Genomic DNA, 13,293 nt, shown 5'->3' on the forward strand with positions numbered 1-13,293 from the left:
GTTTTTGTCGCTAATTCCGTAGCCAATTCGTTTAATACACATTTTTGCATTCCTTTTGGCGACGAAAATAATTTGTCGCAACATTTGAAATCCGTCGCAAATCTTTTTTATTTTTTATTTTATATAATATTTCAAATACACATGTCCAAGCATATATTAGATACTCATGTAATAACTTAATTAATAGAAACTAATATTCTACAAGGTCCAAAATACATAGCAGAATGCAAAATAAGTTTGGAGCATCCACAACGATAATATCCAAACCGAAAAATCCAAAATCATATGCAACATCCATAAAGTACAAACAACAAAACTAACAACCATAAAGTCCAAACCACAAAACTAACTAATGAGAGACTGGAGAGCCACGATCATCATCAGAAACCGATGCATGAACCTGATCAATGTTGGCAGTAGCTAGAGTTGAAACTATAGGTGCCATAGATGATGGATGGTCGTTAGGAGTGTCCATCTGAGAAGGGACTGAAGGATTCAATTCACCTACCCGCTCAACAATAATAGGAAGCAAGCGATCAGTCAGTGCAGGAATTAATCGCGTCACTAACTCATCCAAAGTTCCCGTCGCTGCTGGTTGAGCATTCGGAGGTGGTAATGAGGATGTAGCATCAGATGCAGAAGAAGGACGAAGATTCATCCCATAATATAAGTGTGTTTGAGATCCAAAACCATATATTCTTCTTTTCTTTACCCCTCCTAGGGCTTCGTAATAGGCTTGACATTGATCAACTTCAGATTGAGTTTGTGACTGATTTTGTAGTATTTCATGATATTTTTCCTGTAAAAAGGAGTGATAATTGATTAAACTCATTTCACTAACAGTAAGCACATGTACGAGAACCATTAAATACAGCAAGAATAATGCCCTGAAAGCTTCAATACAATTCAAGGTATCTTTGTCTCACTGAAGGAAGCAAACAAAGCTTTTTTTTTTTTTTTTTTTAAAGTTTTGATAAGTTCAGAGAACAATTCAAAAGGTGAACATCAACAATATAACCAGATTGGTGGTTTCTAAACTAACCACCATTAATTAAACAAAACAGTTATTAAACTATTACAGTGAAAATACCTAAATGAAACACCAACAGTATTCTCAAAACATACATCAATTAACTTATCTATAAAATAAATAATCTGGTCCCAGAAAAAACAATAAATGATGTTTCATCATAACACACACCAACACAATAAACAGTTATGCTTTCCTCTATTATCTCATAAAAATAACTAGCATGTGCATCTGGCACAAGAAACTGGCTTTCAAAATTTCTTTTTTTTATGATGAGAGTTTTTCTAGATAGGGTGGCTACTGATAATGCAGTTAAAAGGTTTGGAGTGAATTTATCTTCCATCTGTAGTTGTTGTACTACTAATCACTATGAGGAGACTAGTTACCATCTGTTTAGTTGTGGTTATATTGCTAATCAAGTTTGGACTTTCTTCTGCAATTCATGTGGAATTAATCTGATCCATGCACAGGTTAATACAAAAAGCTATGAAGTGGTGGTTGGCAAAGCCTAAAAATGAGGTTCATAAAACCATTTTACAATGCTTACCAACTGTCATATGCTGGCAAATATGGAAAAGCAAGTGCACTGCCAGGTTTGATAATAAAACTGTCTCACTGTTTCATTATCCAGCAAGTGACCAAGATGATCACTATGATCATTCATTTACAAGCACTACGATCACTATAATCATTCATCTACAGTTCCTTGACCTGCAACTACTAAATTGCAAAGCAAGCTCGCGAGCTAGTAAAAATAAAACCACTTTCTAAATAATGAGATATAAGTGTTCTCCAAGCAAGTCCTCTAGTTGCACCAGCAGCACGCCTTGCTGGCCAAACGAGCTTGAAATCACCATTCCTAACACCAGTACTAAGATTATTATGTAAAAGGGAATACAAACTTCCATTCTGCATATGCTGATACACCAAAAACCTTTCAGTATCAACTATATAAAAACGTAATAAAGGCACTAAATTCGGGTGCCTAAGTTGCCCCAACTGATTCATCTCGGACCGAAACTGTTTTTCGCTTATTTACAACTACTCAGCCTTTTAATAACTAATGCAGATCCATCCGGCAACATAGCTCTATAAGAAACACCATTCCTAGTTGAAATTACAATATTTCCACTATCAAACGAATTAGTACCTACTAATAAATCATTAAGCTTAATCTTTTTAATAGGTTTTTGAAACAATGTAAACTGAACAACCTTAAAAGCTCGCAACTTTTCAACCAAATCACTACCATTATTACTACTACCTTTACCATCACCAAGCTCTCTATCTTCCTAGTTTGGCTAAACCAAAAACCATCTCCAAATCCCAAATCAAAGAATTAAAAATCCTAAAGCACTGACACCATCAACAACTATAATAATAACAGGACTCTTATTACTCAACTTACTAAATTTATTTCCAAGTGGGTTCCCACAAAGTCCATTATTCCCTTCAACAACTAATTATGCTCTCTAAAAGATGCGAATAAATCTGTGCAGAGATCAATGAAAGAATCTGTGCAGAACTTAGTAATCACTAGTTACTACCAAATTTTTTTTTCAAACAAGCGGATGTGAAGAGTAAATGGTAAAGATTGGACCCAAGTCCCGAGTAGGGGAAGCTGCATTTTGTGGTATACCAGAACTTCATATAGATAACAGGTGCATAGATAAAAATCCAACTCTTTATTCAACAGTAAGGAGCCAAAGAATTATAGCGACTTACACAAAAAAGTACTTAGTTCAAATAAACCAATTATAGATCTGTTATGAAAACAAATTATCTCGAATCAACTAGCTTACATAGATGAAGATGGGTGAGCTTACATCATAGACCATTGCAAGCATTGATATAAAAAACCAACTTATGTACACTTGAGTTCTACAGCGAGAAGAAGATGCTTAAAGTAATGAAACTAAAGTTAGAATACCGGTAGGTGATTTACTTGTAGAAGTATACAAAATTTACCATAAGCATAAATTTACTATATTAACATGATGGTTCCCAATTCCCAGCTCAATGATAATAAAATCCAACGGTTCTCGGTTGTGATATACTAGGATAAAAGCATCGAAAAACACAAGCATTGCTTAACTCACTAGAAGGACATGGATTTTAAGATAAATATTAAAAGTTTCCCAACTCCACATTTGACACACCAGAAAGACCTTTATTTGACACACCGAACCGTTTCAACCGGTCCAACCTGCCAATCTCAAATGGTATTGATCCAGCAATTTTATTGTCATTTAGCAAAAAGGTGTTCAAGAATTTGCAGTTAATAAACTGAGGTGGTACAGAACCAGTAAAAGAGTTACCAGAAAGATCAAGATTAACGAAATAAGGTAATCAAGAACAAATTTAAACAGGTAGTGAACCTGAAAATGACTTCCTAGAAAGATCAAGTGATAGAAGTGAACTACAAAACTGAAGATCAGGTGGTCGTGAACCAGATAAAGACATAGAAGTAAGTTGAAGTGAAATGATCCTACTTTGAGAAAACAAAAGCAGAATTATTGATTTACTCTGCTAAAGGAATATGAGTGTTCAGAAAACATATTTGTTAACATAAAAAAATTGAACTGAAATCAGACAGTGCATGACTGTAAATCTGCCATTTTATATAATGGTAGTGCTAATCTTGGATTAGATAGCTTTGCAAATGGTTGTGTAGTTGAGTTGATATTTAACCATTCCCCTTCCATCTAGTATGTTAAAAACTTACTCGTACCCAGTGTTTAACAAAGCCCTATCAAGACTTGTTTGGTGTTTAAATTAAACTAACGGATGCAGACGAGGTTTTTTTTACACACTTTTGTTGTGATTAAGTATTTTACCCATCTAGTACTGTGTCTTAATTTCTGGCATGGCTTTTACTCTTAGTTTCCTTATAAGCATCATTTATATATGTAGTTAATGTTTCCCACTATGTTTAAGATAGTGTCTTTAAGTAGCTTTGAGGAGATTCCATATTTTAAACAAAACTTGCCTTCTGTGGAGGGATTATGTGAGCAGACTGTAAAGGTTTTGCTGATAGTGGTGCTCTATTTATGTAGGGTACTAGTCCTGATGTGGTTACTTATAGCACTTTAATGAAGGCCTTTATGAGGGCTAAAAAGTTCGATCAGGTTTGGCTTCTAATATTGCTATCAGCCATTGGCTTTCGCTCTTTTCTTGAATGTGATGGGACTAAAAAAAGAAACTACCTATAGAAGATTATAGAATGTTAGACTCACATGCACGATTCGGGCTGGCTCACCAACAAAAGATTTTCCATCATGACCGTGTGTATGGACGTGCAAATGTACCTCACTTTGTGTTGGTGTCACAACCTGCCTAGAGGGCCGCGACGAGCGCCCGATGCTAGCCCACCCGGGCACCCCTTGGCTTACACTTCACTTACGTCTAGGTGAGCCGTATAATTAAACATACATTTCTGTTCATCATTCATGCTAGTCACATTGGACGACAATGCTTTCATATCATGGTTGGCATCTATACCACGTCAATGTACATGAGCCGACAAGGCTATCAAAATAATATTCAAAATATAGGCCGACAAGGTCGGACACATCTAACCATATTCACATGTCTATGAGCCTCTAAGGAGAGTATAACATATCACATAAGCGGGACAGGACCCCGCTATGCCCATAATTATATACACAAAAGAATAAGTACCCAAAAGCTATAGCTCCGAATGAAGTGGAGCTCTGCTATGTAGTCTCTGAGAATGTAGCTACGAATCAAGTCTGTCTCCCTGTGCACCTGCGGGCATGAAGCAGCGTCCACAGATAAAAGGTCGTCAGTACGAAGAATGTACTGAGTATGTAAAGCATGATCAATATCAATATAGAAGCATAATAAGCAACATAAGAAATAGCACAAGATGGGAGATGGTGTTATCATCATCATAGGCACTTACTTGCCTTACATAGGATCTTTCCGTTTCTAATGCGTATTTACGTACATACATCCATATCCGTATTCGTTCTATATCTGTACTCATATTCTCATACATACACTTGTTCGCACTCATATCATATCATGTTCGTATTCATACTTATATCCATATCATATACATAATCATATCATATACATAGTATTTGCATAGCATACCCGACTATGAAGGATCGGTGTTTCATGCATACTTGGCCAACCAAGGCTCAATGTTACTCATACCTGGCCCTACCAAGGCTTCAGGGTTACATCTACCTGGCCCTACCAAGGCTTCAGGGTTATCCGTACCATCTGCAGAGGTGTGCGCGCGTTACGAATCATATACATACTTATTTACATATCTTACCCGGCCTCATAAGCTCGGGGTTCCATAATAGTCATACATAGATACATATACATAGTAGCTCATCAGCATCTTTACTATTTACATCGTTATCATAATCATCATCAACATCATTATTACTATTATCGTCATTCATCACATTTATCTTTATAGGCCTACTCGTCATACGAGGAACTTAGTACAATCGTGGCGTATCAAGAATCATGAGCTTACTAGCTCGGAAGATCAAATCATTTGAAGGATATCATAGTCTCATAGAATATTTAGGTATTTGGCCAAAGAACCATGCCTTATGAAAAAAGGGTTAGCCTTACATACCTTTTCCGTTCAACTATTCTACACTTGCGCGTTCTCCTCCAATGCTAGCGTTTCTACCTTCATCAAAGTCATACTATCATTAGAATCGATAGCTAGCATATATGACTAAAGCTAGAGAAAATCGGACGACATCTCCTTTATTTATACGACATTCCTCCATAACGTATATCAACTCTCAAATGTCAATAATACATTCACAATACTATAACGATAGTCATTATTCATCCACATTATCCATATTCTTAAATTACCTTCAATCACCCATATCCATGGTCATATCACACGACTATGTCCATTCACGTACATTGCTCATCTCGGGTTCTCAACATCATTGATAACACATTTACATCACATTACATCAAGACTCATAACTCAATTCAAACTATTTCTCAAAATGACACTATTCCACGTTCATGACCCATTCTTCTATACCCTTCTATAATCCAAGCATTCCAACTCTCAAATACCTTAAACAACATAGAAATACCATGAATCTTACCTTAGATGTCGTAGGAATAAGCCTTGGTTGAAAATGCGTCACTTGAGAAAAACCCTAGTTTCACCTTCACTTGGATTCCTTGACTTGAATGATCTTTAATGGGTTTTCTTATACTTTATTCACTTAGTTTATGTTGTTGATCCCCAATAATCCTTGAATTCTTGTGGAATAAATGTAGAGAGATGTTTTAGAGAGAAGGGCTGTCATGTGGAAATGAAATAATAAACTTGGTCCCCCTTATAATAACCAAAAAATCTGATCTTAAGTGAACAGTCATCGAAAGTGCACAATGGTCGTAAACCCAGTTTACGGGCCGCCGTATTCCAGTTTATGGACCGTATTCTGTGGGCATATTTAAGCATAACAGAACCAGAAAGTATGTTGGGGATCATGGTGATTTACGATCGCAGTTTACGGGCCGTATTTCAATTTACGGTCCGTATTCCATGTCGTATTTAACCATTTGAACATTTGACAGAAAGTTGAAGTGTGGGAAGTCAAAATATGACATGGCAGTGTATACCACTTTATGGTTCGTATTTCATTTTACGTTCAACTGGCCAAAATGCAACTCTGCAACTTTCCACATTTTCAGAACCTATAATTAGTCATTATGGAGCATAAACTATCTCTTATTGCGATTGCCTTTGAAATCTTACTTAAGGCCATAAATTGTCATTTCTTACTCATGGAAATATGGATACTCGTACTCCTCACTAGTTCATTCATTTGAGCAACAAAGGAAGATTTTCCGAGGTGTAACAGTTGGATCCCGACCCTTTTTAATAGCCTATACAAGAAAAAAATATACATAGTTTAGTAACTTCCAAAACCAACAAAAACAGCAACCAATGTCACAGTAGAGAATATATTTTGACATATTCCTTTTGCATATGCAGAGTCCATATTAGAATATGTTCATGAAAATTTAAAAATTAATTGAAGGCAGGAAATCAGTAAAAATTTATGGTGAAAATGAGAGAATTTTTTTAAAAAACTAATAGTATTAATTAGTCTGTGGCGGTCCATGATCCCAAACAGTCAATGGATAATCGATCCTGATCATTATCTTCAGAATTTGTTCGCAAATAGGCTATATCACATGTCCAATAAACACAATTATAGAATACATGTCTTTCTAATTGGATATGTAGGTAACTGCCATAGCCGGCTCATAGTATATTTAAAGAAACATTTAGAATTTGACATGATCAGGAAAAAGGATCAACACTAATGAAAGCTGATTTCTGTAATTAAGTCATACGTTACATCCGTTCGATGGCACCCAATTCTCATACGTTATGTCTGTTACTATACCCTAAATAATGACTAATTGACTCAATTAATGTGTGAAAATATGCCATTTTTATTGCTCAGCAAATTGTTTTAGGGAGAAAATTAGAGATAAAGGCCAATTCTTTTATATAATTATATAGATTTTCAGCATTTTAACCTGCAACTGATGAAGCAGTCTAAATTTCTGAAAACAACAAATAACTTACAAGTTCACTTGCCAACATAAACATACTGCAGCAACTGATGAGGCATTCACCTTCATGATGGCAATTTAGTTAGGCAAACTCCAAAGCCACAGAATTAACTTACAAGTCTCTTGTGATGTTCTCCGATGGAAATAGAGCCACCCGTGTGAGTCCCACTAGCAACTGCATCCTCACCGTCACGACTATTCTTTGAAGCTGTTTTTGATTTTTCAATAACCTTAGGATCTGCCCAATATTTCTTCCAACTTTCCCATGTTTCTTTCGGAACGTAAACTGGCCGAATTCCCTCAACTTTTATTGAGCTAACGAAATCACAGTACCTTCTCGCTGCCTTTCTACGCCATTGCTTCCTCACTTCACTATCAATCGAAGAATCCCAATAGAATGCCTTCTGAAATAATTTTTTACAGAGTAGAGTTGTTATATCCCGTATTTTGTACATTCGGATATTTCAAGATAATTGCAAGAAGTTAAGGACAAGGCTATATTTTGATCTTGTTTAATACACAAGTTGTTTGTGAAATTTTTTGAAGTGGAAATAGTAAGAAAGACTAGGGACAAAAAGGGAAATTCCCAAGGTGGCTCATGGAAATATTAAGGAAAGTTAGGGGTTAAAAGTGAATTTTGGAAAGTTATAATTCATGAAACAAAATGGGCCAAGTGGCCATGTAATGTGGTGTGGGCCTTGGCCCACATGGATGAATTAGTCATGTGTATATTAGAAGACCAAATGGTCATATTTTCATCCTCATCACTTGGAAATTTCAAGAAACTTGGAGAAGACAAACAAAGGGCCATTCGGCCAAGGTGGAGAAAAATTGAAGCCTTCAATATTGATCACAAAAAATATTTTCTTCTAGCATTCCTACCAATTGGAAGGTCCTCTTTAACGTGGAGTAGTTGTTGGAGAAATTAAACCATTCTTTGTTGCAAATTCACAACCCTAGCCAAGTGAGAAGTGTGGTAAAAAAAAGATCTTGCAAAAGCCAAGACTTAAATTCAGATTAGCGTAGGAAGCGGGCAAGGGATGTAAAGCCTAACCTTTCTTTATTTTGGCATGTTCTAGAGCTAAGTAAGTTATGATACGTATCTTGGGGTAATTCTATTCTTGATTCCGAGCTTGTTAATGATTCTTATTCACTTCTTGATATGAGTATGCTTAGTATAGCCGAGATTATTATATGATTGAATAAGGAGCAAAGCATAAAGAGTTCTTGTTTTTAAAAGAGTTCTATAAGTAGTAATGTCCCTAACTTTCGTAGATGGTCTTGGATTGCTTTGGAAACGTTCGTAGAGGTTTCTATAATGAATAACGATCCTAACTTTCACATGCTAACTCGGATTGCTTTGGAAACGTAGCGTAACGATATCCATAATGAATCCATTCCTAGATATAGGATATCCTGAGTTCTTTGACCTCTTAAGCCCGAAGGGGCATTCTCAAGTTGTGCGATTTCATAATGATGCCTAAATCCCGAAGGGGACATTCATAAGGTCTTTCTTTTACCTATGCATTTTACATTTAAATTTGTGAGTCTTGAAGGAGACAAATGAAAAGGGTTTGATTTCATACATGACGTCCATAATAGTTTTCTCTTTTCTAGATGATTTCATGACGCGACTGAGCGTGCTATATAACATATGGCCTCGGCTTAAGTCTGAGTGTGCTATGGCCTCAGCTGATCTCTGAGTGTGCTATGGCCTCAGTTTATGTCTGAGCGTGCTATATAACATATAGCCTCAGTTTATGTTATGCCAATCGAGTTGTACATATGGTTTCACTAATAATTTCGAGGAAATTAGTTTTATACTAAAGGAGGCATAAAGTTAGATTTGAATAATGTCCATAACTTTCTTATGCTAACTCGGATCGACTTGAAATGTGTTTATGGCTCACTAATAATTTCGAGGAAATTAGTTTTGTACTAAAGAAAACATAAAGTTGATTTTCAAAACCACTCCGAAGGGGGTGCGAGATTTTACTATTTAGATTTGCAAAACCACTCCGAAGGGGGTGCGAGATTTTACTATTTAGACTTTCAAAACCACTCCGAAGGGGGTGCGAGATTTTACTATTTCATTTCATATACAATTTATGTTTACACTCCATAGCATCATTTCTTCGTATTGATATTTGTGGATTAAGTTGTGTTGACATCATTATTATTATGCCGGAAGCGGCATGCCCGAAGGGGACATCATTATTATTATGCCGGAAGCGGCTTGCCCGAAGGGGCCATCATTATTACTATGCCGGAAGCGGCATGCCCGAAGGGGCCATCATCATTATTATGCCGGAAGCGGCATGCCCGAAGGGGCCATCATTACTATGCCGGAAGCGGCCGTCTGAAGGGACTATTTTGTTAGCATGTCGGAAGCGGCACATGTGTTAGATTGTATCATTTACTTAAAGAATGTGTGTTCGCTTGCATTATTTACTTAAGGATTGTCTTGAGATGTCGTGTATATATTTATGCTTCTTCCAGCGAAGGCTGCAGGTATTGAGTTTGATTGTGATTTCTTTTCTCCTAAATCAAGCTGTGGTTATGATTTGTTACCACCTTACATATTCAGTACATATTCCGTACTGACCCCCTTTCTTTGGGGGTTGCGTTTCATGTCACGCAGGTGTATACAGATAAGTGGAAGACATTGGCTATAGGGTGTTCCCATGCTACCAGTTGGATTGGCGAGCTCCATCTCAGTTCGGAGTGTTGCCGGGTCAAAGTACTTATGTCATGGTATTTTGTATATGCTAGAGACTTTGCAGACAGTGTCCTGTGGATAGGGCGTCGAGGAGTGCGAATCATTTGTAGATTTTAAAAAGTATGTATGTTACACGATTTCAATTGGTTTAAATTACTTAATTGATTGAGAGTTTTCATAATCAGTATAAAGATAATGATCTCTATTTGGAAATGACAGGTTTTGATAGAGCGAATGTTTAAGGGTTCGCTCGACTCTGATGAGAGTCGGGTGCCCGTCATGCCCTATCAAGATGGGGGTGTGACAAGAGTATAACAATAAACTCTTCATCTCAGCAAAAACAAATTATAAGACATGAGTTATAAGAAAAGCACCATCAGTCACCCAATAAACGGGAAAGTAAAAGAACTGCAGCTTTCTCTAACAGGTGAAAAGAATGAGATGTTGCCCGTGTTGCAAGAAATTGAGACAGAGGGATTATTAGACATGTTCTTGGTTACTTACTACAACAGCTTCAATTAAGAATAAAGCTCTACATCTCATAGTCAAAGTTAAATAAAAAAAAACTATTTTTCATTCTTAACACTAACGGTAATTAGTGACAAACGTTTCAGTTATTATACCTCGAATTCTCCGAGATAAAAATCTTTTGTCTCTTGTGAGACACTTTTGTAGTTAACTCCATTAGGCTCAATTTCATTCTTGAAAATCTCAGTTATCGTCTCAGAGAATAATATCGATTGTTCCAACCTGGACAAATTTGAAGACATTATATGAAGTCTATTCTAAAGCAATTACAGTATAAAAATAATAATGGTGCAAGCGGAAACTAACCCTGAAGGAGAAAGAAAAATAAGTGTCTGCTGCACGTTACTGTTGCTCTCACCTTCACCTACTGCATCACTCTGAGCAGATGAACCTTCACCTATTGCGTTTCTCTGAGTAGACGGACCCTCGCCTATTACGTTGCTATCATTAGGTATTATAGGAGATGATTCAGAAATGGATGGGGTACTACCATGACTTGATTTTTGAATGGGTGGCGTAGTAGTAGGACATGTTTGAACTTGGTCTTGCCCACCTGAGGAATTGGTACCACCTTGTTGAGAACTAATGGGGGAACTGGAACAGAAGGCATATTACCTCGACCAGCGCTACCTCGACCTCTAGTTGAGGTCTTGATTACGCGGCCTATGCTACCTCGACCTCTTCCACGAGCCATATCTACAAGAAAAACAAAGGCAATCATCTTTTAGATAATCAGCATGAGAGTAAGAAATTGAAACCACTGATTACACACAAAAAATGGGCAGTAAATTATTGGTTTTCCACAATAATTTTAGTATTGACATTCGACCAACTTCCTGTGACCAAATTCACAGAAACATGTTAGGTTTATGGATCCTCACTTTCCTGATGAAATTTTTATAAGGAAAGTTAAAGGATGAAAGTCAAGCTGTATTTAAAAGGTGATCAGTTCAAATGAAAGAAGTCAAAACTCCACAAAAGGTCCATTTGCAGTAGTAAACTCAAGTTAATACCTTCAATGTTAAGAAATGAAAGAGATCATTACAAGCAAACTGTTTTCTTTAAAGATTACACACAAAAAATGGACAGTAAACGCAACTAACAGAAATGAAAGAGATCATCACAAGAAAATTGTTTTCTTTAAAGATTACACACAAAAAATGGACAGTAAAAGCAACTAACAGAAATGAAAGAGATCATCACAAGCAAACTGTTTTCTTTAAAGATTACACACAAAAAATGGACAGTAAACGCAACTAACAGAAATGAAAGAGATCATCACAAGCAAACTGTTTTCTTTAAAGATTACACACAAAAAATGGACAGTAAACGCAACTAATAGAAATGAAAGAGATCATGACATGCAAACTGTTTTCTTTAAAGATTACACACAAAAAATGGACAGTAAATTAAATTGTGCAAAACCATAGAATTATTGCTAGATTTTCAGCATAGTAAGCAATGGATATATTAAGAAAAAGTCTTTGGATTGTGCATACATTATGAAAATGACTAAGAAGCTTAGACATCCAAGACAACCAACAAATGTAAACATATCACATACTTATAACATCCAAAACATATTACTACAAACAAAAGTTAATAAAGATACCGTAGCACATTTCTATCAACGCACTAGTCAGTATCTATTTCTTCTTCGAACTCCTCCTCATCATCCTCCTCAGTTTCATACTCATCTTTTGTAGATTCTTCTTTAGAGTCTTGATGCTCTTCTTCGGATTCATGATGCTCTGGAAACAATCCATCATCAAGTGGTTCATCCATTTCAATTGCTTCCCCATTTGGATCATGCAGGAGTATAACTTCATCAACCATCATAGTCATATCTATCTCATGGACTTCAACTTCTTCAACTTGGAATGGAAGATTTAGTTCCATTTCCGGAGTTGTGATCACTTCCTCATCAGGTAATTCAATAACATTTCGCGGTTTGACTTTCAATACAGCTAACCAATCATCCCTGTCCTTTTTTGTGCTAGGATAAGACACATAACATACTTGAGTTACTTGCATCGCAAGAATAAGAGGTTCATATTTGTTAAACCGACGACGATGGTTCACATCGACCAATTTGTACTGATTATGCTCCTTAACACCAACATTCATAGTTGGATCAAACCATTCACACTTGAATAATGTAGTTTGCTTTAAAGGTGCTTCACGGTATTCCACTTGTATAATCTCTTGTATCCGTCCATAGTAATTGCCAACATTTGGATCCGAGATACAAACTCCACTGTTCATTGTTGATCTAGCACTACCGCGACGTAATGTGTGAAATTTGTATCCATTAACAAAACACATTGGATAAGCATATGCTCTTATTAATGGTCCATGAGCAAGACTACGCAAGTATTTGTTCTCAATATGATTGGATCGAACCTAT

The 13,293-nt window shown here is 36.4% G+C and overlaps 2 pseudogenes; both read right to left on the bottom strand.

The window, feature by feature from the left end:
• Positions 1-162: 162 nt before the first annotated feature.
• Positions 163-12,508, bottom strand: LOC132628654 (uncharacterized; annotated as a pseudogene).
• LOC132624115 (probable inactive receptor kinase At1g27190) lies at positions 1,751-3,648 on the bottom strand (annotated as a pseudogene).
• Positions 12,509-13,293: the final 785 nt, after the last annotated feature.

Source organism: Lycium barbarum, chromosome 2 (genome assembly GCF_019175385.1).
Source record: "Lycium barbarum isolate Lr01 chromosome 2, ASM1917538v2, whole genome shotgun sequence".
Lineage (NCBI taxonomy): Eukaryota > Viridiplantae > Streptophyta > Magnoliopsida > Solanales > Solanaceae > Lycium > Lycium barbarum.